This window comes from Castor canadensis, chromosome 12, assembly GCF_047511655.1.
Source record: "Castor canadensis chromosome 12, mCasCan1.hap1v2, whole genome shotgun sequence".
Lineage (NCBI taxonomy): Eukaryota > Metazoa > Chordata > Mammalia > Rodentia > Castoridae > Castor > Castor canadensis.
This window is the reverse complement of record NC_133397.1, coordinates 5,808,630-5,832,570: the sequence shown is the minus strand read 5'-3', so window position 1 is coordinate 5,832,570 and position 23,941 is coordinate 5,808,630. Positions and strand designations below refer to the sequence as shown.

Genomic DNA, 23,941 nt, shown 5'->3' with positions numbered 1-23,941 from the left:
GTGGACATTGCCCACTCTGACTGACAGGTCTTGGAGATGAGACATACAGGAAGTAGCAACCTCACAATTTGTTAATTCTAATTGCACATGGTAGAAAAAGAACATCCAAGGTCATGAAATAGGAATATTTTATGATTTGAAAAGCTAAGTAATACTATTTTTAGTATTTTTCCCTTTGTTCTTCTAATAGTTCTTTTTATTCAGAGTCTCTGAGAATTTAAATCACTCATCAACTGAAAATAATAAGAAAGGGGAATTAATAGTAGGAACTGTAGTGGACATCACAAATAATCTGTTCACTTATTAAAAGCTATTTACTAATATATTTACTACAGCTGAATTTTGCTACCCTACTTTTTGTTCTTCTTCATTTGATTAAATAACCATAGTCCTATGTAGAGATCACATTTTGCCTGCGTTCTGTAAAAAGTGCTTACTAGAATGTTAATATTCCAAAATAGGTTACAAACTACAGCATAAAACATTGTAAGAAATATGTTCACTAAAAAAGTAAAATTACTGTATCAGCATGTCCCTTTGTAGTACATCATAAATACCCTACGTTTGATTACTGAATAAAAGCCACTGTGTAAGAGTCAACTATATACTTGACTCTAAGAATTAGGACCTGGTACCCCTCATTGACTATGTAACAAGTTATTCTTCAAAACCCAGAGTGATCACTATATAGGCAGGCCCCTTTGGAAGTATTTAACATCAAGATGACAGCATTTTGACACTATTTCTGTAGTCTGGTTAGTTGGGACTCATGATACCGGGCAGGGTCACCATGTCTGAAGTGTTTCATTATTCTGTGCTTTAGCAGGTTTTTCTCTCTCCTTCTTTCCATTCCAACTGAAGATATTTTCTGATTGACCCATTCCTGGCAAGTGCCACTGAACTTCCAAGAAGAATCCTGTATTATTTAGCAGGTGATTAAGATAGCTGGTCTATACTGTTCCTCCAAAGGGCTATGAGCCCAAATGATATTCACAGATTCTGCAAACACCTTCCAAAGTCAGATGCAATAAACTCAGTGACCCTGGTGCCTTTCCTGGAGCTTGGTATCTCTCCTTCTTTCCTGCTTTGTGCTAGAAAATTCCCCAGCCTTGTATGACCCACAGTACTTGGAAGGGCAGAATGTGCACATTTCTCTTCCGTACCATGGAGGAGAAATAACCCCTCACAGCACCATTGGCATTTCTACTTCCCATTCAGCACTGTCTCTCTTCCAGAACAGGCACATTGAGCTCCATGCTGGATTGGGCTTCCAGGCGCTCACGCAAGGGTGCAGAGCGGCCAACACACTGCTAACACTACAGCAGCAGTTTGCCGATGCATAATGTATTACGCAGCCGTGGGGCCATGTTTTGCTTCGACTAGAGTGCCAATGACTCAAAGATGAGTTCTCTTTCTTTCTTTTACTTTTCTCCCCTTAATACAAAGCCATAAAGCCTTGTGAGCCTCGCATTGCCTGGTCATGCTGCAGCTATGACTTCTCCACCATGATCACTCATGTGCTAATGAAACTCTGCCATATCAGGAGGTGTATGGGAAAGTCTATGGCCAATTTAGTCACTCAAGCAGTGCTGAAAATCTCTGGGTTAGGGCTGCAATGGGAGATAACTTGCCATAAGATGAGCTGCCTGGAATGCTACAAAATACATGCTTCACTGCTTTCTGGAACATCCAGGGCTGGGCATGCACTTATGGGAGGAGAAAATGGGGGCGCAGGTGCCAAGAGCTACAGATTTTTGGTTTTTAGTATAATGACTTATTTGATTGTTCTTTTACTTATTTTCCAAAGGTAATTTGGATCCTGGGCTGTCAAAAAGTCACCATTGAATACCCCTTTCATATGGTAGGAAGACATTCTTGGCTCAATTGTGAGGAAGAATCCTTGCCTATTTTCCACAGAGAAATTAAAAAGTAGAATAATTAATATCTTTTTTTAAAATTAGGAGTTCCAATGTTATCAGGTACAAGATTACACACCAGAACTTTGATTCTCAACAGTGCCATGGCATTGTCAAAGTGGAGTTTCTGCCATCATGTTTGCATTTAGGAACACCTGCAGTTTGTGGAAATTCACCTGTGTTGCTTGGTTAGGAAGTAAGTGGTCATCCAATCACCATCAAGTCAAATCAGTTCAATGCAGCCACTGACTAACAAAAGAAATAAAACTTCACAGATTTCATTTTCAAGTCTTTGAGGTCAGACATCTGGATTATTGAAAGTTCTTCTATATCATTGGTTATATTATTTATGTAGAAGAGAATTGTAGAACCTTGCAGCTGGACAGGACTTCTGAATATCTAAAAACAGGAACTTAATATTTGTCCACCCCTGTAGAGTTCAGAGTCATCTCTAGCTTTCATTCAGCACTCATTCATTGACAGCACATGTGTCACTACTGTGTCCCATCTGCAGGAGTGAGTGAGGCAGCCATGGCCTCCTGTCAGAAAGTACCTGATGTAGCCTGAAGTCAACGGAGAAGTCACAGTCAAGTGTGATGAATGGGAAGCTTGAGAGAATAAGTATAACTGCAGGGACAAATGACAGGTACAGTTTTCTCCTTTGTCTGCAGAGGATGTTTTTTAATCACCACCCCCCAGTGGGTGCCTGAAACATGGGCTAATACTGACCTGTATAAACTACATTGTCTTTCTATATAGTTATAATAAAATTTAACTCACAAATTAAGCATACTAAGAGGTAAACAACCACTAATAAAATAGAACTATTATAGCCATACATTGTAATAAAAGTGATTTAAAACTTACAAGTTATTTATTTCTAGAACTTTCTATTTAACATTTTTGGACATGGTTGACCACAGGGAACTGAAGGTGCAGAAGGTGAAACCACTGCTAAGGAAGGACTATGGCTATTTCACACAGTCCAGGAGTGAGACTGAAGAATGAGCAGTCTCAGGTTAAGAGCAGGCTTGGCAAAAGAGAGCCCAAGCAAAGTTCCTTCTTTCTCCTTGGTGGAGATAAGCACAAAACAAACAAACGTAGAGGCTACTTTCTCCTCTTAGGAATCTCTTCACTGTTCTTCCTTCCACCTTTCCGTACCCAGTGGTAGAAGGTAAGATGGAAGGAAAAGGTACTAAGTCATCATAGCACTGAAGTTGCTCCTTCTCCAGTGGCCCTTGGCTCACTCTCAACAGCAGAAGCAAGGAGTCCCCCAGAATTGAACCTGTCACCAGGTGCTCTGTGCACCAGGTTGGACTCTTAATGGCAGGGGGGTCCACCCTCCATTCCATGGCAAAGAGGACTCTCTGAAGCAGCTCCATCCTCTCTTGACAGGTTTTCTTCTTTTCCATTCTGTTATGCACCATCGAAAATGGAATGGTCAAGGCAGAAACCTGACCCACTGTGCCCAATGGTTGAACCTTCAGGTCATGTGAGAATTCTTGTGTGGCTTTCCATCTGTCTGTGAAGGAGAACACTCAACTCACTTCTATCCGGAGGGTGCAGGGTCAGTCTTGACAGATGATTACTTGTAACATTAAAGGGAATTTTCTTCCAAGCAAAATGTTCATATCTATTTTAACAATGTTAGCCAACACTTTACCCTGATACTGACTATTCTATCAAAGTGAAGTCATTCTGCTATGTATTCTAGCTATACATATAACATACTGCTTCAAAATATTCATTCAGAATTTACACCCCCATAAACACGATTTCCACAGCTCTCCTGGACAAAGCAGGGTCATCTGCTCCACTACAGGTGATAAGATGATATTGGGGGTAGGGAGGGGCCTGATCCATGTGGAGGAAACCCCCAGAAAGGAAGGAAGTCATCCTCTAAACCCTTCCTACCTCAAACAACACACACACACATAAGATGGTAAGACCCTTCCAAAAATGAAATTTGGTTTAATATAACTCTCCCTAACTGTAGGAAAAGGAGAAAGGTGCCTGGTGCTGGAGTTGTGGGCAGGGGCCCTGCAAGAGACAGACAGGTTGTTTACTGTAAGGAGAATGGGAAGGCAATTGGCATATTTGAAGAGGGGATAAACCGATTAAATTTACATTTGAGAGAGGTCTGTTCTTGTTTCATAGTCATACAAATATGAGGAGGTATTGGTATTTCCATTTCAGAGGTGAAAAGCTGAGGGCCCTGCCCAAGATCCCAGAGCTAGGGAGGAACGGATGCAGGACAAAATCGGGTGTTCTCATTCCCAGGCCACTATAGCTTCACGCACACAAAACCAAAGCCAGTTTTCCAATCTGTATCCCTTCAGTTACCCACTTTATGAGTGAATGAGATGTGCCTTCTCCTCGACTGATAATATTGACAATTGGTTGACAAAATGATATTGATATTTTCCCTTTGGTGACATTGCCATCATTTGTTAACTTAAGGGAAAGAAAGCTTAACCATTCTTCAACCCTTTTGTACATAGGTTAGGGAATTTAAAAATTTTAGGGAAATTGTAATAATATTCTTAGACTATAAGGTATTAGAGTGACACTTGATCTTTTTCCCTCTTTGTAGTTTGATCATAAAAGTAACTTATGATAAAGAGTTAATAAACATTCCTTTTGGAGTAACTTTATTTTGTTGAGGAAAAATCAGTTAAATTTAAAATTCTGTGGAGAAAATTCACTTATTATGGAAAGAAGAAATCTGCTGAACCACCCAAAAATAACTCAGGCAGTTAACATTCTCCAGCTTGCCTGCACTATTGGTACAGTTAGTTTACTACTTTGATTCCATCTGCCAGATATACCTGGTCTCAGATGGGGCGGTATTTGCTAGCTGAATTAATGAAGGCTATAAGATCTTTAGAAAGAAAAATACCACATTTGATGCATTATTTAACCTAAGTTGTTAATTATAAAACTTGGAATTAAGTTAATCAAATAGTACAGAACTCTTAAGACAAATCAATCCCATATTGCCTAATGTGGTAGGTTAAAGCAAAAAGAAACACGAATTTTTGAGCACCATTTTCCTTATGAGCTAAATAAGAGTCAAGGACAAGGAGTGTGGACTTGATAAGATGATTTGCTAGCACACTGAGTAGGCTGGTCATGTATCCTTTTATTTGTAACCAGTGGCTATAAGAAAAAGCTAATCACTTTGAGTGCTTTTATAGTATTTAAGAACTTTTCCTGTGCAAAATCTCTGAAGTCTTGAGTACTGTCATAATCCTTGCAGGGGGAAATACCCAGCTGAGTTGACAATGTTCTCTCTGATGGAGGTGAGGACAAGGCATGGCATCAGATCTCCTGGAGCTCATTTCCCACTCTGCAACAGTCAGGTGTGGAACTTGAGCAAGTGGATGAGCTCAGGTGTGAGCACTTGCACCTGTTATTTGGATACAACAGTACCTACTTCATAGGACTGTTGTGAAGATTAATTTTGTTAAATGTATGTACCACTCTGACACATCTTTTCCAGTATGTCCCACAAAAATGTATTCTGAGTTAGAGGCTGAGCACTGAGGTGGCAAACTAGTGTGTATGGGGATTTATCTTAAATCTGGCTAGATTCAAATGCTCTTTTATGAAACTGTGTGGGTACAGGTGGGCATAGGGCAAGGTGTTGCTAAAGCCCTCCCTCTCCTCCTCTGGACAGAGTCATGACACTGTGGTACCATTGCCTTTATACAAATTTAATTATCTTTAATGTCCTGCAGCTGTGGATAAGATAAATTATTTGAGTGTCACCATGTTAGACTGATTGAAAAGGACACAATTTTGAGGTGAGCAGCTTTGATTCATGGAGTTTACATGAATCAAAGATAGAAGCAACTAATTTTGATGAAAGGTAATCCATAGACACAGAGCACATGTGGACGAAGATCAGAAAGCAGTTGGTGACCTTGAAAAACTGAAATATCTGATATGACGTGGTTGATGTGGAGACTGAACTCGAGTGCTTCTGAACAGGAAAATGATGTTTCTCCTTTCTTTGCCCATAGGGTATGGGAATCAGCAATTACAGTTGGAAAAATGGGGCTAAAAGTCTTATTGATATTCACTTTCAACCAATGGCAGCCCAAATACTGCTGTACCTGTGTGTAAGATTGTGCCCATGGAGATGCAGGGCAGGGAACTGAGGCAGACCCAGGAGAGCCAAACCCGAGCAGCCCTCCTAGAGAACAAATGGAAAGGAATGCTAAGGCATTGGTAAGCAAAGTGTGGCAGATTTGCTTGTGCACAGCATGGTTTTAAAACGTGTGTGCTTAAGCAACACCTGGGCACTCTCCCAGGTCTTGAGCATTAGTCACCAATCTACATTGCCAACCTGATGAGGCTGAGCAGATACAAAACATCTTGTTATCTGCACTACTGCATAAATATAAGGGGTTAGTGTTTTGCTTCTTCAGGACCACACAGCATCAAATCAGTGGGAATAAAGATAGAATGGAAGTTGGATACTGCTCTGTGATCAACTCATTCATCCCTTTACTTAGACATTTCCTTTTTTCAATAGCTACTTCCTGAATGTATACTGTGTGTTTGACACAATTCTTCCTACAGGGAAATTACAAGTGAACCAAAGAGACAGAGTTTACCTTCCACCAGAGGTGACAGCCATGGATCAGCAGCTGGGTCTCTCATGTCTGTTGCTGAAAAGCCTTGGGAGATACTTCTGAGGATGGACCATGATCATGGAAACTTGAAAGAAGGGTGAGTGAGCCATACAAATGTTCAGGCAGGATCACAGGAAAGCAAGATCCTGGGGCAGGAATTTTCTAGGTATATTGGAAAACCAGGAAGCTAGTTCACAGAATAGAAGGAGAAAAAGTTGTGGAGGCTGAAGTGGAATTCAGAGTAAGGGAGAAGGAAGGGCCTTGTCATGCTCTGGAGTAAGTGGGAGAGGAAGCCAATGAAGGGTGGGCTTCAGTAGAAGTATATCATCAAATTGAATTATAAAAGACTCATTCCTCCTGCTGGAAGGAGGACAAAAGCAGCAGAAGCAAAGAGTTGAGGAAGGAGGCCAGTACAGGCATCCAGGACAGTGATGGCGGGGACAGGGATGTGGACATGCTTGACTTAGGAGGTCTTTCAAAAGAGCTGCACGCCCAACTCCATGTCTGATGAGAAGACTGCTTCCCTTCACACCAGTGTGGTCGCTCTGGGCTCAGCCCCTGGACATCAGAGCTCTTTCTTGAGACATGGTAGTGGTCTTGAGATTTATGCCACGTCAGGATGATGGGGAATTAGCACTACCACGGGGTCTTCAGAGTCAGAACTTAGTAACTTAGACATTAATGAATTTCCCTATGTGCGTGAGTGTGTGATACTGCAGCACATTTCCTGTAGACCAAGTGTGACTCGGAGCTTCTAGTTTCTTTCTTATGAATTTGTGCTAAATGCAAGCGCTATCCTAAGCTTATTACCTGTTATCTCACCTAATTATCACAAGTATTATTGTCCCTTTTCAGAGGTGAAAAATCAGGAAGCACGAAGACTCTAAGACTTCACCCAAGGTGTCCAAGCTAATAGCTAAAACAACAGGCACTGCCTTCACAGGCTTGTGACTACAGACCTTAGTCTTGAAACAATATCGTGCTGCCTTGTCGAACAGCTTCTAATAAAAACGTTAGACAAGAATTTGTAGCAGACCCCACAGGGTGACCAGCTCAGCATCCATTCTCATTCATCTTCCTCTTGCTTTCCTTTTACAGAGCAGGGAAGTCAACTGTCTGATTTTCATTTCTAGTCTAGAAACAATTGTGTCCCATGTGATGTAAGAGATTCATCTTCTGGGAAAGCTCCCTCTCCAAATAAAAGGCAAAACCATGTAGAAAAAAAAGGAAGAGATAGTTTAAATTCTTCCAATTCTTTTGATGCCTGGAGTTAGCAGCTATCTTGTGACTAGTAGAATAAAAGCCAGACGTTAAATATGAGCACAGCAGACAATAATAGGAATGATCAAACTAGGTTGTGACTCTCACTGCTTTAGTGTGAATGTCACTTTGTGATCATAGAGCTCCACGTAGGAAGGAAGCCTGTACATGTTAGTTCCTGAGCCTTGATCACACCTTTAACTATTTACTCTACAACCCCTAGACTAAAGTGCAACTTTGGTTCTGGGAAAGAAACTTCATGCTCAGAGGAGCCTTGTGGTCATTTGACTTGACAGTAGAGGAAACGGAAGCACCAGGGGAGAGAGTAGAACAAGCAAACGCAAATGTAGTGTCCGTGGGTTGTCTGACCCACAGCCAACCATTTCCAAACAAAACCCAGCTTCAAGATCAATCTGAGAACTGGGTTTTTCTGTTTTCTGAGCAGCACCTGCCCATAGTTGGCAAATAAGATAAGAAAGATGGTGGGGAGGGATTGCTGGGACCAGAGAGGGGTGAGGGAATACAGGGAAAGCCAGGCACCGGCAAGCCATCAGCCCTGGGGCATAAACACTGTGGCAGTCTGTGTAGTTAGCTAATGAGGAAAGTGGATTGAGGAAAGTGAATGTCTGCTACTTTTAAATCCTTATGATCAGGAAAAGTGTATGGGAAGTGATTATTTTCTAGATAAAATAGAGAAGGTGGTTTACTTTCATGAACAATGTAGAAAACTGACAAGGGATCTTCAAGGGGTGCAAAGAGCAAATGAAAGCACTGATTCAGGAAGACAATGCTGCCTGTGAATGTGAGTGTGAGTGTGAGTGTGAGTGTGTGTCTGTGTGTGTGTGTCTGTGTGTGTGTGAGAGAGAGAGAGAGAGAGAGAGAGAGAGAGATAGACAGAGAGAATATGGGCTTAGGGATGGGATAGAGAGGGACACAAGTGAATGGATGGTCATCACCACTCCCTATTATGTGGTGGCCACCCTGGGAAAGTGTGCTCTGCCTGTGGCTGTGCTGCCTGCAGTGCCTTCCTGGACTGAAGGGGGGGAGCATGCAACCCCCATCCCATAGGTCCAGCAACGGGCCCTGTGCCCCAGCTGGGGCAGGAAAGCAGAGCAGACAGGAGAGTGACAGCAGAAACTGGCCTGGAGTCCTGTGCAACTGGAGCAGGAAGCAAGTCTATGCTGTCATAGGTACCTGGGCTTGGGGCCATTAGCTATAGATCATAACTCAACAAAAATGCTCCAGACAACAGCACACCACAGACTTTCAGCCCCCAAAAATACACTGGAGTAAAAGCAGAGGTTCAAGAAGACACCCAGTTGTAATACATGAGTTTACTGCAAATCTGCATGCCTACAAGCCACAAGTGACAACTCATGTGAGGGCACCAAGAAGTCAGCTGTCCAAGAAGCCAGTGCTCTCCAGCCCAGAGCTCGTTCATGGAGGTCTGCTCCTTAGACTTGTCTGTCTCACATGTTCCTCTTGCTTTCCCTTCTCTCTCTCAATCTGTCCCCAAGTCTAAAATGAAAGACTCTCCCTGAACCAGTGATGCAGGAAAGATGAAGCAAAGCACTCACGCAAAGCACGGGAGCTGTGTTACGCAGAGTCTGTATAAATACTGGCTCTAATTATAACATTAATATGGCTGGGATCATGAAGGCAGAGACAACCGACATATGGCAAAAGTTGCAGGCCCCAGAACTGCAAATGAGAAATGCTTTCCGAAAGAGAGAGCAGGTTGCCCAGGGAAACCAGGCTGCCCTGCATACTGGGGAGACATCATGAGGCCAGGCTGGAGTGGGGAGTGATAGGAAGTGGCTAGGGACAGGACCATCTGGGTGGGACTCTGCAGATCGGAGCTCCATTCATTTCTGCATCACATGCTATGCACCAAACACTGTGCTTGGGATGGGGGGAGCATAAGACATCTAGCTGTGTGGCATTCATGTCAGCCCAAATCAACTGCTGGGGTTGGGGGGACGGTGTGATGGTGGAGAACACCATGCTCTGAGTCCTGCTAAGGTGGTACCACTTAAGTTGTCACCTGGAAGTGGAGAGTAGGATCTGAAGGAGGCTTCTTCCTAACAAGCTGTAGGGGAGTTGTTGGGGCACCCTGCTGTGGGGAGCACCCAGCTCCAGGTCTCAGCATGCAGTCACACAAGCCTGTGCCCTTCTTCCAGCCTCCACCAGCCCTGTAGAGCTCGTCAGTCACATCCCGGGCCTCAGCAGAAGAGGCCTCTCAGTCCCTTTCCAAAGCCACAGAAATTAGTCTGGAAAACCCTGAAGGCTTCCCACTGCTCTGGTAGCCTGTTTCGTTAGGCAGCAGACCTCTGGGTAGGGTGCAGCCAGGCACCAACACAGGGAGCTCTGGCTTCCTCTCCTGCAGATTGACTCCATCTGATCCTGGTGCCTCCTCCAGGCAGAAGACACATCCATGAGAAATAAGGTTCTCATTTAAGCAATGAAATAGCACTTTGTGCCCTTCAAGAGAGAGAAAAATCCAGTTAAAATTAAATATTTGGAATTGAAAAGGTGAGGGATATTAGTGCTTTCTTGCATTTTAGAAGGGAGTACAAGTTACACGAGTTTTCTGGAAAGCAAGTGGTACTGTGTGTGTGGTGCATATGTGCTATGTGCAGTGCATGTTCACATGTGTGTGTGTACGTGTGTGGCACATGTGTGAGGTGCACGTGTGTGTGGTGTGTATGTGTGTGTGAAACATGTTCCAAGAATGTACGTCCTTTAACCAAGTAATTCCTCTTCTGGTAACCAATGACACTGAGATAGCAATATTGGCAAAGAGTACACTCGAGGCTGAGAAGTTGCTCACTAAGTTGTGGGTGTGATAAGTTCACGAGACCATATATTTTCAACAGTGGAGGAGAGAGTGAAAATGTTAGGCTGCACCTGTGGCACAGCAGATCCTTTCATTTTATTTTTAATAATTTGGTGAATATTTATTGCTAAAATGCAAACTGCAAAATCTTTGACTGCATCTGAGATAAACACGGATTTTAGTAACATTGCCTTAAAATTGTCAGATTATATGTGACTTTTATTCTGTGCTTTTCTCACTTTGCATGTTCCCTACAATAAGCCTGTGATATTAAGAAGTCATTTAAAACAGCTTTGTGAAGAAAACAGGAGAAGGAACATTCCAGAGATTACAGGTTGGTTACAGGTTTTGGAAGGGAATAAAGAGTGGATATTGGGACAGGATCAGAATGAGGGCAAGCTCCGTCTGGTGGGATCCACTCAGGCCTTGATGCACCTGTAGGTGTCCTGAGTTGATTCATTTATTCTTTCAATAGGCATGGACTATAATTTGTTCTGTGTTGAGAAGTTTCTCACATTTACACTAAATAAACCAAGACCTTACACCTGGCCAATACCATATCTAAGTATAAAATTTGTTAACTGAATAGTGCAATGCTGGTTTGACCACATTGATTAAGAAATAACTGCATGGCTTCAATTTGCTCTCCCGACTTACTTCCTCCAAAGCCAAGGCCACCTATCAGGCAAGCCAATTCTGGAGGGCTGTGAATCACATGCACTGTCAGAGACCTCTTCTTTTCCAGGCCTGTCTGTCCATCCTTCCCTACTTCCCTACCTACACTCACACACACACATACACACACACACACACACACACACACGTCCTGAGCTGATGGGTTTTCTGGCTAAACTCCCTCAGCCATCAGCTGCTGTTTATTTCTTCGCCTCCTCATTTGGCTCCTGGGAGGATGTTCCAGCAGACTTTTTAGAGAGAAAGAGAAAAAAATACAATAGCTCATTAAGCTAATGACCTTAGCGGAGCTGGCTGCAAGGAACCAGGCTGGGACAATTGTGAGCTTTCCACTGCATGGTTTCCTACATGGAGTGCTTATTTTTTCTCCTCTCCTTTTGTTTCTGGCTATGGAGCATGGGCAGCTCTACCTGCATTTTGGGGATAAGTTTCAGGCTCAGCTGAGAATGGATCACCCTGGAGAACGAACACAATAAAGAGATTGGGAATGCTGACAAGCTCAGTGATGTAAAATGGCACCTCTATGCATGCCCATTTCTGACTCGGAGCCATGTCTTTACCCTCCAGGCATCTTCCATCACTCTGGAAGGATGGCTGTAGGGTTAGCACTCTAGGGAACAGGGGATTGGAGAAAAGGAGAGGTTGGAGGAAGGTCTGAATTCTAGAAGAGCTTCCTATGAAAGCCAAGCTTCTGGTTCTGACCACAGGCCTTTCTCTGAACCCATCTCAGCTTCACTAGGTGGCTTCTCCGTGAGCATCCCAGGAGAGTTTGCTTCCAGAGATATGCACTCTTGCCTCCCTTGGTTCTTTACCATGCTCCTATTGTCTGACCCATTCTGTAAATTTACAATTTTTCACACCCCTTTCTTGCCCAACAAAATGAGGGTGCTATGGGTCTGCAGAAAGTCAAGCATTGGAGCCTCAGGTAGCATATAGCATAAGCTCCGGGGTTTTGGGTACATGTGGGTGAAGTGAGGGACAGGGCTCTGTGACTCACTCAACTATGCCAAAGCACCTCAGTCATAGAAGAAAACATAGACAGTGTTTACTTTTGTCAGAAGATTTGAGGGACCTGAAAAGAATTTATTTTTAAAAGAGGGGGTGGTAAGCAAGAGGCTATAAGCAAAGCCTTTGAAGATGCAAAGGCTGGCACGTGAACGTTTAAACCATGAGCCCATGCAATCATTCTACTGAACTTCACGTTTACGTCTGAGTTTCCTCTCAGCCAAATGCATGTTCGTTACATTAATCACTTTCTTTCTAAGGATGATAGCTAGCCACTAAGTTCCGTGCTACAGCCAGGCTCTGGTGGCTTGCATCTGTAATCCTAGCTACTCAAGAGGCAGAGATCAGGAGGATCGTGGTTCGAAGCCAGCCCCACAAATAGTTCATGAGAACCTATCTTAGAAAAACCCATCACAAAAAAGAGCTGGTGGAGTGGTACAAAGAGTAGGCCCTGAGTTCAAACCCCAGTACTGCAATAACAACAACAAAAATTTCCATGCTATAAGTTGCGTTCTGTTGTAAGTCCTTCACATGCCCTGACTCATTTGATTCTTGATACTTTTCTTGAAGGGGAGGAAAAAAGAGACTGTTCATAGCATTTGACAAAAGGGGAAACTGAGGAAGGATCAGTTAAATGACTTGGACAGGCAATACATAAGCAGCGGAGTTGGCATTCCAACTTTATGCACTGTGATTTCAGAGATGAAACCTACTTTCTAAGCAAAACGTCTGAAGAGAACCACTTCCCCAGAAATACCACTTCCTTAGGAAAAGCAGCACATTCTTGGTGTATGAATTGGAAAATCAAATCAAACCTACCTCTCTATAGAGAAAAAGAACTCTCACCACAAACAACAGCCCTCAGCAACATCTCTCTGGCAGAGCAGGTACTGATGTCTTTTATTGAAAGCCAAGGGCATGTCTGTATTTTATGGCTACAATTGGATACACCCAGATATTTCTAATAAGTCAGGAACGAATGTCTCCAGAAACAAATAGATAAACTTTTCAAAAATATCAACAAATTATGAAGCAACCCCATTTCCTAACTTGGAATGTGTTGTTCAAATTCTTTGGAAAGTCAGAGCAGAGGGACGTGGGGAGGGAGTAGAACATGGTTGCTTGCTCTTGGGTGTGTGAGAATACCCTCACACTGACTGTAGTAAGACGACTTTGCGAAGCAGGTGCCCTTCCTCTTGGTGACAAGCTCTATAACACAACCAAGTGTGCACTTGATCTGTCAAAGCAATGCAATGGAATCTGCTGCAGTCCTCTTAAAAGTGAGTGGTAGAGACAAATCAGGTTTCTAATTCACTCACCATCTGCCTTGGCTGAAGCTAATCACCAATACTTACTTTGGGCAGAGGTAGTGCAGCGGCCCATATCATAAACAGTAAGAACTGGAATCAATTCCGAACCTTGAAGTAATGCAGACAACCTTCCAGCTGCCCCTCTCTAGTATTTTGGGAAGGCATTTTCACAACCAAAGGGTTTTTTCCTATGTTTAGGTTTGGAACGGGCATTCATAGGCATCCTGAGAAACAGCTAATCTGCTTATTTTGTTATAAGACAGAATCACTCATGTCCTCTACGTGAAGCATCTCCTCTACCCAACTCTGGAACCAAACTGGGAGGGAGGCACTCCCTCAGCTGCACTGCCTTGGTGTCCTGATGCAGCAACTGAGGGCTGCCCTGACCCAAATTTACAGACTCAGCTCTGTCCTCTGTCTCTGCCATTGAGCCCTGCCATGCTGTAGCCCCCAAACCCACCACTACCTTTCTCTCTGTTTTTTATTTATTTACTTATTTATTTATTTATTTTTTGCAGGTCTGGTGTTTATTTTCCCCTTGTACTAAAATAAGCAAATGCCCCAGCCGTACTTTTCCAAAGACAGAGAACTATTAATTTATAGCCTGTCATGTTTCAAACTGAGGCTGAAACCTTTCAATACTTTCAATAGCTGTGGGAGAAAAATGATATAAAAACACAGAAAAGCTGTACATTATTTTTGTTAATACACTGTTGTATTCATTATACTAAATGCCTGTGATAGACCGGCTATATTAGTTTTAATCTCATTTTTAATTTTGGGAGACCAAAATAAAGGAAGTGATGTTTGTGTTTTCTTTTTTGGGTAAAATGCTGGTCTACTTAAGAAGCATGTTGTCTAGTTAGTATTTTTATCACCTTTTTTTTTTTCGTATTTCTTTTATTATTCATATGTGCATACAAGGCTTGGTTCATTTCTCCCCCCTGCCTCCGCCCCCTCCCTTACCACCCACTCCACCCCCTCCCGCTCCCCCCCTTCAATACCCAGCAGAAACTATTTTGCCCTTATCTCTAATTTTGTTGTAGAGAGAGTATAAGCAATAATAGGAAGGAACAAGGGGTTTTGCTGGTTGAGATAAGGATAGCTATATAGGGCATTGACTCACATTGATTTCCTGTGCGTGGGTGTTACCTTCTAGGTTAATTATTTTTGATCTAACCTTTTCTCTAGTACCTGTTCCCCTTTTCCTATTGGCTTCAGTTGCTTTAAGGTATCTGCTTTAGTTTCTCTGCGTTAAGGGCAACAAATGCTAGCTAGTTTTTTAGGTGTCTTACCTATCCTCACCCCTCCCTTGTGTGCTCTCGCTTTTATCATGTGCTCAAAGTCCAATCCCCTTGTTGTGTTTGCCCTTGATCTAATGTCCACATATGAGGGAGAACATACGATTTTTGGTTTTTTGAGCCAGGCTAACCTCACTCAGAATGATGTTCTCCAATTCCATCCATTTACCAGCGAATGATAACATTTCGTTCTTCTTCATGGCTGCATAAAATTCCATTGTGTATAGATACCACATTTTCTTAATCCATTTGTCAGTGCTGGGGCATCTTGGCTGTTTCCATAACTTGGCTATTGTGAATAGTGCCGCAATAAACATGGATGTGCAGGTGCCTCTGGAGTAACAGTCTTTTGGGTATATCCCCAAGAGTGGTATTGCTGGATCAAATGGTAGATCGATGTCTAGCTTTTTAAGTAGCCTCCAAATTTTTTTCCAGAGTGGTTGTACTAGTCTACATTCCCACCAACAGTGTATGAGGGTTCCTTTTTCCCCACATCCTCGCCAACACCTGTTGTTGGTGGTGTTGCTGATGATGGCTATTCTAACAGGGGTGAGGTGGAATCTTAGTGTGGTTTTAATTTGCATTTCCTTTATTGCTAGAGATGGTGAGCATTTTTTCATGTGTTTTCTGGCCATTTGAATTTCTTCTTTTGAGAAAGTTCTGTTTAGTTCACATGCCCATTTCTTTATTGGTTCATTAGTTTTGGGAGAATTTAGTTTTTTAAGTTCCCTGTATATTCTGGTTATCAGTCCTTTGTCTGATGTATAATTGGCAAATATTTTCTCCCACTCTGTGGGTGTTCTCTTCAGTTTAGAGACCATTTCTTTTGATGAACAGAAGCTTTTTAGTTTTATGAGGTCCCATTTATCTATGCTATCTCTTAGTTGCTGTGCTGCTGGGGTTTCATTGGGAAAATTCTTACCTATATCTACTAACTCCAGAGTATTTCCTACTCTTTCCTGTATCAACTTTAGAGTTTGGGGTCTGATATTAAGATCCTTGATCCATTTTGAGTTAATCTTGGTATAGGGTGACATACATGGATCTAGTTTCAGTTTTTTGCAGACTGCTAACCAGTTTTCCCAGCAGTTTTTGTTGAAGAGGCTGCTATTTCTCCATCGTATATTTTTAGCGCCTTTGTCAAAGATAAGTTGCTCATAGTTGTGTGGCTTCATATCTGGATCCTCTATTCTGTTCCACTGGTCTTCATGTCTGTTTTTGTGCCAGTACCATGCTGTTTTTATTGTTATTGCTTTGTAATATAGTTTGAAGTCAGGTATTGTGATACCTCCAGCATTGTTCTTTTGACTGAGTATTGCCTTGGCTATTCGTAGCTTCCTGTGTTTCCACATATATTTCACGGTAGATTTTTCAATCTCTTTAATGAATGTCATTGGAATTTTGATGGGAATTGCATTAAACATGTAGATTACTTTTGGGAGTATCGACATTTTTACTGTGTTGATTCTACCAATCCATGAGCATGGGAGATCTCTCCACTTTCTATAGTCTTCCTCAATCTCTTTCTTCAGAAGTGTATAGTTTTCCTTGTAGAGGTCTTTCACATCTTTTGTTAGGTTTACACCTAGGTATTTGATTTTGTTTGAGGCTATTGTAAATGGAATTGTTTTCATACATTCTTTTTCCGTTTGCTCATTGTTAGTGTATAGAAATGCTAATGATTTTTCTATGTTGATTTTATATCCTGCTACCTTGCTATAGCTATTGATGATGTCTAGAAGCTTCTGAGTTCTCTCTGTTTTTTAAAAGACAGTTCAGAAAATGCTGTAACAAAACCTCAGATACTCAACACTGAAATCACAAGCGTTAACATTTAGCTCAGATTATTTGATTTAAAAATAGATCTTTAGATAATTTTGGACTACTTTTATACTTCGAACAGCCACCCCCCCCCCCACCTTCCCAAGAGCAATACCTTTGCAAATTGGTTGACTTTCTCTCCTGTTCACTTACTAAGACTTCTCTACATTTTTTTGGTTCTGTTGTTTATCAAAAACAATAGTAATCCTTTGCTCATTTCTAGGTTCTTCATACATGGGACAATACTGCATATAGCATTTTGCTTCTTTTTTCTTCCATAAAGAATATGTTTAAGATCTGTCACTGTTTATTTCTTACAATTGCTACAGAGTAATATGATGAAGATCCAAACAATGTATATATCCATTCTGTGACGTGGGAGCACTTAGGTTGTGTTTAATTCAGAATACTTCATGGAACATCCTTGTACAATATTTCTAGCACAACATGTATACAAATTTCCGATGCTGTAAATTTAAAATTAGCTTACAGGATAGTCAATTTATAAGGTTTATGAGCTTGTGAACTTTATTAATTATTACAGAATGACCTAAGTGGTAGAACAAATTCATGCTTTCATCAATATCTGTGAGATTGCTTATTCATCACATCTTTGCCAACATCGGCTATGTTCAGATTTTTGAATAATGACTGATCTAATAGTTCCGAAGGTATTGTTTAAATAAGTGATACTGACATTACTTTATATCATTACTGATAATTTAATTTCCTCTACTTACTCATGTCTCTTGGCCATTCTTTTGGTCATTTTTCCATGATTGATTTACGGGCATTTGAGTAATAATGCCTGTTTATTTGTCCTTTGGCTCTGGTGTGCTTTGCAAATAACTTCTCCCCGGCTTTGGGATGTTGTCTAGCTTTGTGGTTCAGCCTCAAATTTGTGATCCTCCTACCTCAGTCTACCCAGGGCTGGGGTTACCGGTGTGTGCCAGTAGGTTCAGAGTCATTTATGTTTTCTTTCAACAAAATACAAGTTTTATGTTCATGTTTACATATTTAATCCATTTAAAACATGTGTGTGTGTGAGGATGGGAGTTTAATTTATATATCTTTAATGAAAGGAAAACCACTTTTGTAGAACTTATTGAATGACACTTCCTACTGGATCTCTGAAAGACACCAAGCTGTCACCTAGGATTTTATTCATTTCCAACACCTCCATTTCGTTTTCCTAATCTGCTTGTTAATTCTTTCTCAACACAATACTGAATCATTTACCTTAGTTTTACAAAACATTTCTCAATTACTATTTCACTGGGCATGTCTGTTCTTGCCTGTCACTTTTAGAATTTTCTGTCCAGTCTGTACCTTCAAGCCCATCTACGAATTAGAGTCAGTTACATATTCTTTCTTATTCCACAAAAGTTGATGTTGTGATTTTGGTTGGTATGTCATTGTGTTTATAGCCAATTTTGAAAAAAAGTAACGTCTTCGTGACTCACTCCATCCACGGTTGTAGTATGTCATTTGGTTTATTCAGATCTTTTGCCTTGGTCAGTAGCATTTGGTATTTTTTCATAGTATTGATACATATTTTTCTAAAATTCTTTTCTCATAGACCATTTAATTCCTGTTATAAAAGATAGTTTCACTTCATTACAGATTCTAATTAGCTATTAATTGTGAATTGAAACACTAAATTGATTGCTATGCAATCAACCTACAAAACTTCGTCAGTTCTAGTAGTTTATACATCTTGAAATTTCTATAAAGAAAATAGGTTTTCTGTAAATTATTATAATCTGTCTCTTCTAATACCTTCTATTTTCTTTTTCTTCTTTTATTACACTGAATTAAGATTATTGAATGGTAACTGATAAGCATCAGAGCCCTTGCTCTGCCTCCTGATTTAAATGCAAATCCTAGAATTTTTCCATTATGCTTGACATTAGATTTGTATTTTGAGTAGTTATAATTTTTTTGAATAAAGCAGTCCCCTGTGCTCCTAGATTATTATCAATATTTCTTTAAAGAAATGAGTTTTCCCAAAATGTTTTTTCTCTCTCTCCCCTTTCTCTCGTCCTTCCCTCCCTACTTTGCACTGTCCTTTCCTCCCTCCCTCCCTCCCTTCCTTCCTTTGCAGTATAGGGAATCAAACCCAGGGCCTCACTCCCACAAGGCAGGTGCTCTACCACTGAGCCATATGTCCAGTCCCATGGCCATATTTCCTTTATTACTTCATCAATAATATTACAAAGTGTATTGGTAGTTACTCTGGTAGTTGCTGGCATAAGAACTTCTATTTCACAAGATGAAATGCCGGAAGGTATTACTGGATCCTACTTGCTATATTTTACATGGTATCTTCCTGTAACTTTTATTAGATATGGCTCTTACTCGGCATCCAACTGAGCAACCAATGATGTGGGTGCAAAGGTACTTACCACTCAGTCAGATTCTAGTGTAAATACAGGAATATAAAAAACCCTACAAAACAACAGGATATGTACATTAATTGAATGATGTACAGGTAATGTATGCATAGATGTGTATACATATTATAATGTGGATATATACTTATACATATGAAACTTTGTATTTCCCTCTGTTCTTCCCAAATACTAAATATTGAACCAGTTCAGAGTTTTCTGCAGTATCTTTTCCTTTGTCTAATCATTCCTGTTGCATTCTTTACAGGTATGGTCCCACATAACTTTCTGTTTTCAGTACAGATCTAGACTGATGACTCCAGTGATATATCCCATTCTACACTCAGAAAGCCAACTGTCTGTCCCCTTGATATTTTAACTTCGGTGTCTTACAGCCATCTTAAACTAAGACTTCTACCAAAGTAGAACCCAGGACCCCACACTCCCCTCCCCAGTCGTTTTCTGCTCAGGCTTCCCTGTCTTGGTAAATAGCTTCACAATTCAACTAGTTGCTCAAGACAGGAACCTAGGAGTGATATTTGTTTCCAGCCTTTTTATCTCTAAGCTAGCCAATCTGTCAACGATAGATTTAATTTAAACACATTAAATAGCAGCAATAAATATAACTCTTTACAGCCCAACGAGCAAAATCATTTCTGGTAGAACTTACCCAGAAAATAATCCTAAGAGAAGAAACCTACAAAAACTATTTTAACTACTGCGAAATTTTTTAAGTAAATGAAAATACATGCAGAAATCCATTGGCTTTTCTCAAATCTTCTTGGAAAACCTGACTAAATTTTTTCTAAAAATTAAAACAGCAGCAACAACTCATAATATTTAGGTGTATACCATTTTGATTATGGATGTGATATATTGGCATTTAAACACAGTAGATTTATTAAATATGTATTTAGATGAATAAATAAATGAATATATGTATTTAGTATTATAAAATCAATTTAGATCTGCATTCTGGTCCAGGGAGGATTTTAAAAATATTTTAATTACTATGTCCACAATATTTTATTATGCAGATTTGGATATTTCAGTTATTTAAGTTTTTTTCTATTACTGATAACACTGAACTAAATATTTATACAGATTAAGGTTTCATTTGGTATTTCTAATGTTGTTAGAGTTGATTCCTGGGACCAAAACTACAGTCTCAAATGGGGACAGAATTCTAAGGCGTCTTGCTGCAGAAGAGGGGTTCTATTGCCGGTGCAGACCACTCCAACCCTTCATTTAACACAGGGCCATCAGCTAAGATGTGGAAACAGAGCAGATAAGAGGCAACGGTTCTTTCTCCTGTACCAGTTCACGTATGAGTGATGTCTCACAACTGGTAGAAACCCAAAAACCCTTACCAGGAAGTTACAGAGTAAAATAATTCCAGCAGAAATGCATGCTCATTGGCCATTTGTGGAATACAAAGCTGCTACCTAATTCACAGAACACCTATGGAGAATCTTTGTGTGTAAGACTCTTTATCAGTTACTTTGTGATAAAATATAAATCGAAAACCCTCTCACTGCTCTCTGTCTCCTTTTGGATAACTACAATCTGAATGATTAATCAAAATACACCCATAAGTAAGTCAACCATCTCAATACGTTTTACTCTGGCAAGTTAGAATCACTTTGGGAACAGACAATAAAAACAAAAACAGAAACAAAGCAAAACAAAATACCACAGCCCACCTGAGGCTAATTAAATCAGAATTTCTGGACTTAAGGCCTGAATGTCATTCCTTCTTAAAGTTCTCCAGGTGGCTAATATGAAGTCAGGGCTGAGTGCATACCCCACCTTGCCTGAGTGGAGCTGAGCACCCAAAGTGCTTGTTCATCAGGAATGCCAGAGTTCATAACTGACTCAGGCTGATAAGGAAGGCTTCCTGGTGGCAGTGTGACTTGACTTGGATCTCAAAGGATGTGTAAGTTGGATTGAATGCAAGAGTGATATTATACATTACAGGCAAAACGAATGGCATGAACCAAAGTAGGTCAGAGAGATAAGAGCAGATGTTGCTGTAGGCAGGAGGGCTGGAAAAGGGATGACTTCAAACTAAGTGAACTGAGAGAAAAAATGAGAAAAGACAGTGTGGGGCACAACTTGACTTGAAATGGTGGAGTTTTCAAACTGGTGGTCCATGGCCCCCATCAGATGCATAAAAATATTTGTGGATCCCACACACTCATTTTTCATTTGAGGCAACATTTAAAACCGAGGAGTTTTCACATAAGAAAAAGTCAGATCTGCCAACACCAGGCCTGTGTCTTCTCAGGGCCATGACCGGCTGGTGCATCTTTTTGGCTGGACATGTGGTCTCTGATCTTCTACCCACTCACTGCTGGTGTGCACTGGCCATGCATGTCACCTCCTTGCTCCTGAGACAAGAGAAGGAAGGGAGAGGAGGTTTCAACTGCAAATCCACCATCATCTTAGCGGTTTCCCATCCAAATGACCTTGGGCAGCATCCCTCACCTTCTGGCTCAGTACAGTGAACTCTGAGGAGGTGGCCGTTCATGTTCTCCACAGGCACAGTGAGCACAGATTCTTTGACTCTAACTGGAGTTGGTCCAATCCCACCAGCACCTTGCATGAGTGTAGTAGGTAGATCCAGCCCCTAAGAGGCTAGTAAGCTCTACTTCTTCCCTTTAAATATTCATTAATTGAAAGTAAACAAATAAACAATTAAAATGGTTTTAAATCTATGTGCAGTTTCTTTATTGAGTTAATCACCTCTCCTCCTGCAGAGTACAAGGAAATTGACCTGTCCCTGAGAATCCAGAAGTTGACCTGAAAGGAGAAGTCTGCAAAGAACCTAAGCATCCTGAAGACTTTGACGTGAACTGTGTTCTGCACCCACCTGGGCACCAGACCTCTGGTTTCTCTGTCCTTGACACTGAGCTACTTAGAGTCTGGGGTTCTCATGACCTCAGCAGAACAATGATGTGATTGCAGGTTTCATGGCACAAGTCCACTGAACTGCCACAGTTTGTGACTTGTAAATGAAATCTTGCCACAGATGGGAAATCAGCAAGATTAACTACCCAAAGTCCCCCAAAATGTAGTCCGTGGTGAGCTCCCAGTCCCTGTGAAGGCCTAAGAAACATTGGATAACTCAGCTCTGCCTGTGGATAAGAAAGGAAGGTAAGATTGATGCATTCTGCCAAGGGAGGAGGGTTTCATTACCACTGCTGTGTGCCATGGTTCTCGCAGCTGAGAGGCAGGGCCATCTGGAGGGTTTCTGAAGACCCAGAGCTCTGAGAATTATCCCTGGCATTTCTACTTAGTTTGGGGAAGTTTCAAGAATCTGTGTTTCTGAGCACTTTCTGGGTGGGGCGAACTTCGCTATCCTAGAACCACACATTGAGAACCTCTGCTTTACAGTGTTTAATTCAAACAATAAAACCTCCAGAGACCCTGACAGACCTCAGCCCACCGTGGACTCTAACTGAGCTGAGTCTCCCAGGATCTCTACCATTTCCAGCCACTGGCAGTTACAAGTTAGGGACATGGCTGGTGCAGGGAATCATGGAAGTCAGGCATGAGGACACAGTAATAATCAACTTTTGCATTTATTGGTCCCCTGACCTGCAAGTCCAAGCTTATCATCTGTGTCTCAAATAGAGTACTTCTGTAAGGAAAGATTTCCCCAAATCTCACCTCTCATGGGAGATTTCCCGAATCTTCCAATCGGAACGAATCCTGCCTACCATGAGCGACCACAGCAGGCACAAGTATTTCTCATGGGGTCCATTGTTCTGTCCTGGGTTATTAGTGTCTGCATGCTGCATTGTATTTATTTTGTCACCCACCTGCCTGCCACATCCAGATAATTGCTGAGTTCCCACTCTGGGCAGGTAACAAGGCATATGTCTTTTCACAAAAGCATTAAACAACTTGAAGTAAAGAATTTCCACGTTAAACTGTGAGTGGAAACACACACAGGCCCATCTAGATGAAAATGATACACCTTTCAGAAGGACTATGCTCCAATTTGTAATCTGAACAAAGAGTTAAGTGAAAACTTGATGCACAAAACTGGTTTTGGAGGGACGTTGATCTCAAAATGGAGGAAGACTTTTCCTTAAGTTTCTCTTTTGCCTTTTGGTGTCTAACTCAGAGACATCTACATATTTGTTATTTGCACAAGACTCCTAGCATGTACACGGTGAGTATGCGTGAGTGTGTGCACGTGTGTGTGAACCCTGCTTCCCTCTTGGCTCTGAGTTCTGTTTTGTATTATGTTCATCTGCATTAAGTCTGGTTGGTGTGATTTTTACAGATGGCACAAAAGAGTATTATTGAAATGACGTTTCTAATATTCTGGACACCTTCCAACACATTAGAATCACAGGACCAAATTCTTTCATCTAATTAAGTTTGAAGATAATTTAGCTGATTGATTGTTGGGGTAAAAAGAACTTCTCTAGACCAGGGAGCCAAAAACAGCACATGCTTGAAGGAATCTCAACTTCTGCCATTTTCAGAATTTACCATCAATTACTGCCGCTGATACATTTCCCGAAATATCTGCGGGAAGACCCTCATCGGCAAATTCGATCAGTCACTTCTATTTTGTTTCTTATGAACTCAGCCTTGTGTAACTACCATATTTCTCTACACAATTCGCAAACTTCAGGGTCAGAAATTGACAGTGGAACATTTTTATCAGTAGTTCTAATTTCAAATTTTATTAGTAGTTAAGTTAACTAATCCAAAGCCATACAACCCACTTCATAGGTAATAACTGATTATTA

General features: G+C 41.2%; 1 long non-coding RNA gene across 1 annotated transcript in view; it reads left to right on the top strand.

The window, feature by feature from the left end:
- Positions 1–6,368: 6,368 nt before the first annotated feature.
- The window catches only part of LOC141414999 (uncharacterized), a 61,854-nt gene continuing 44,281 nt past the window's right edge, over positions 6,369–23,941 (top strand). The window contains exons 1-2 of the long non-coding RNA XR_012440017.1: positions 6,369–6,653; positions 21,932–22,328. This is a non-coding gene — a long non-coding RNA (uncharacterized lncRNA). The remainder of the gene's footprint in view (positions 6,654–21,931; positions 22,329–23,941) is intronic.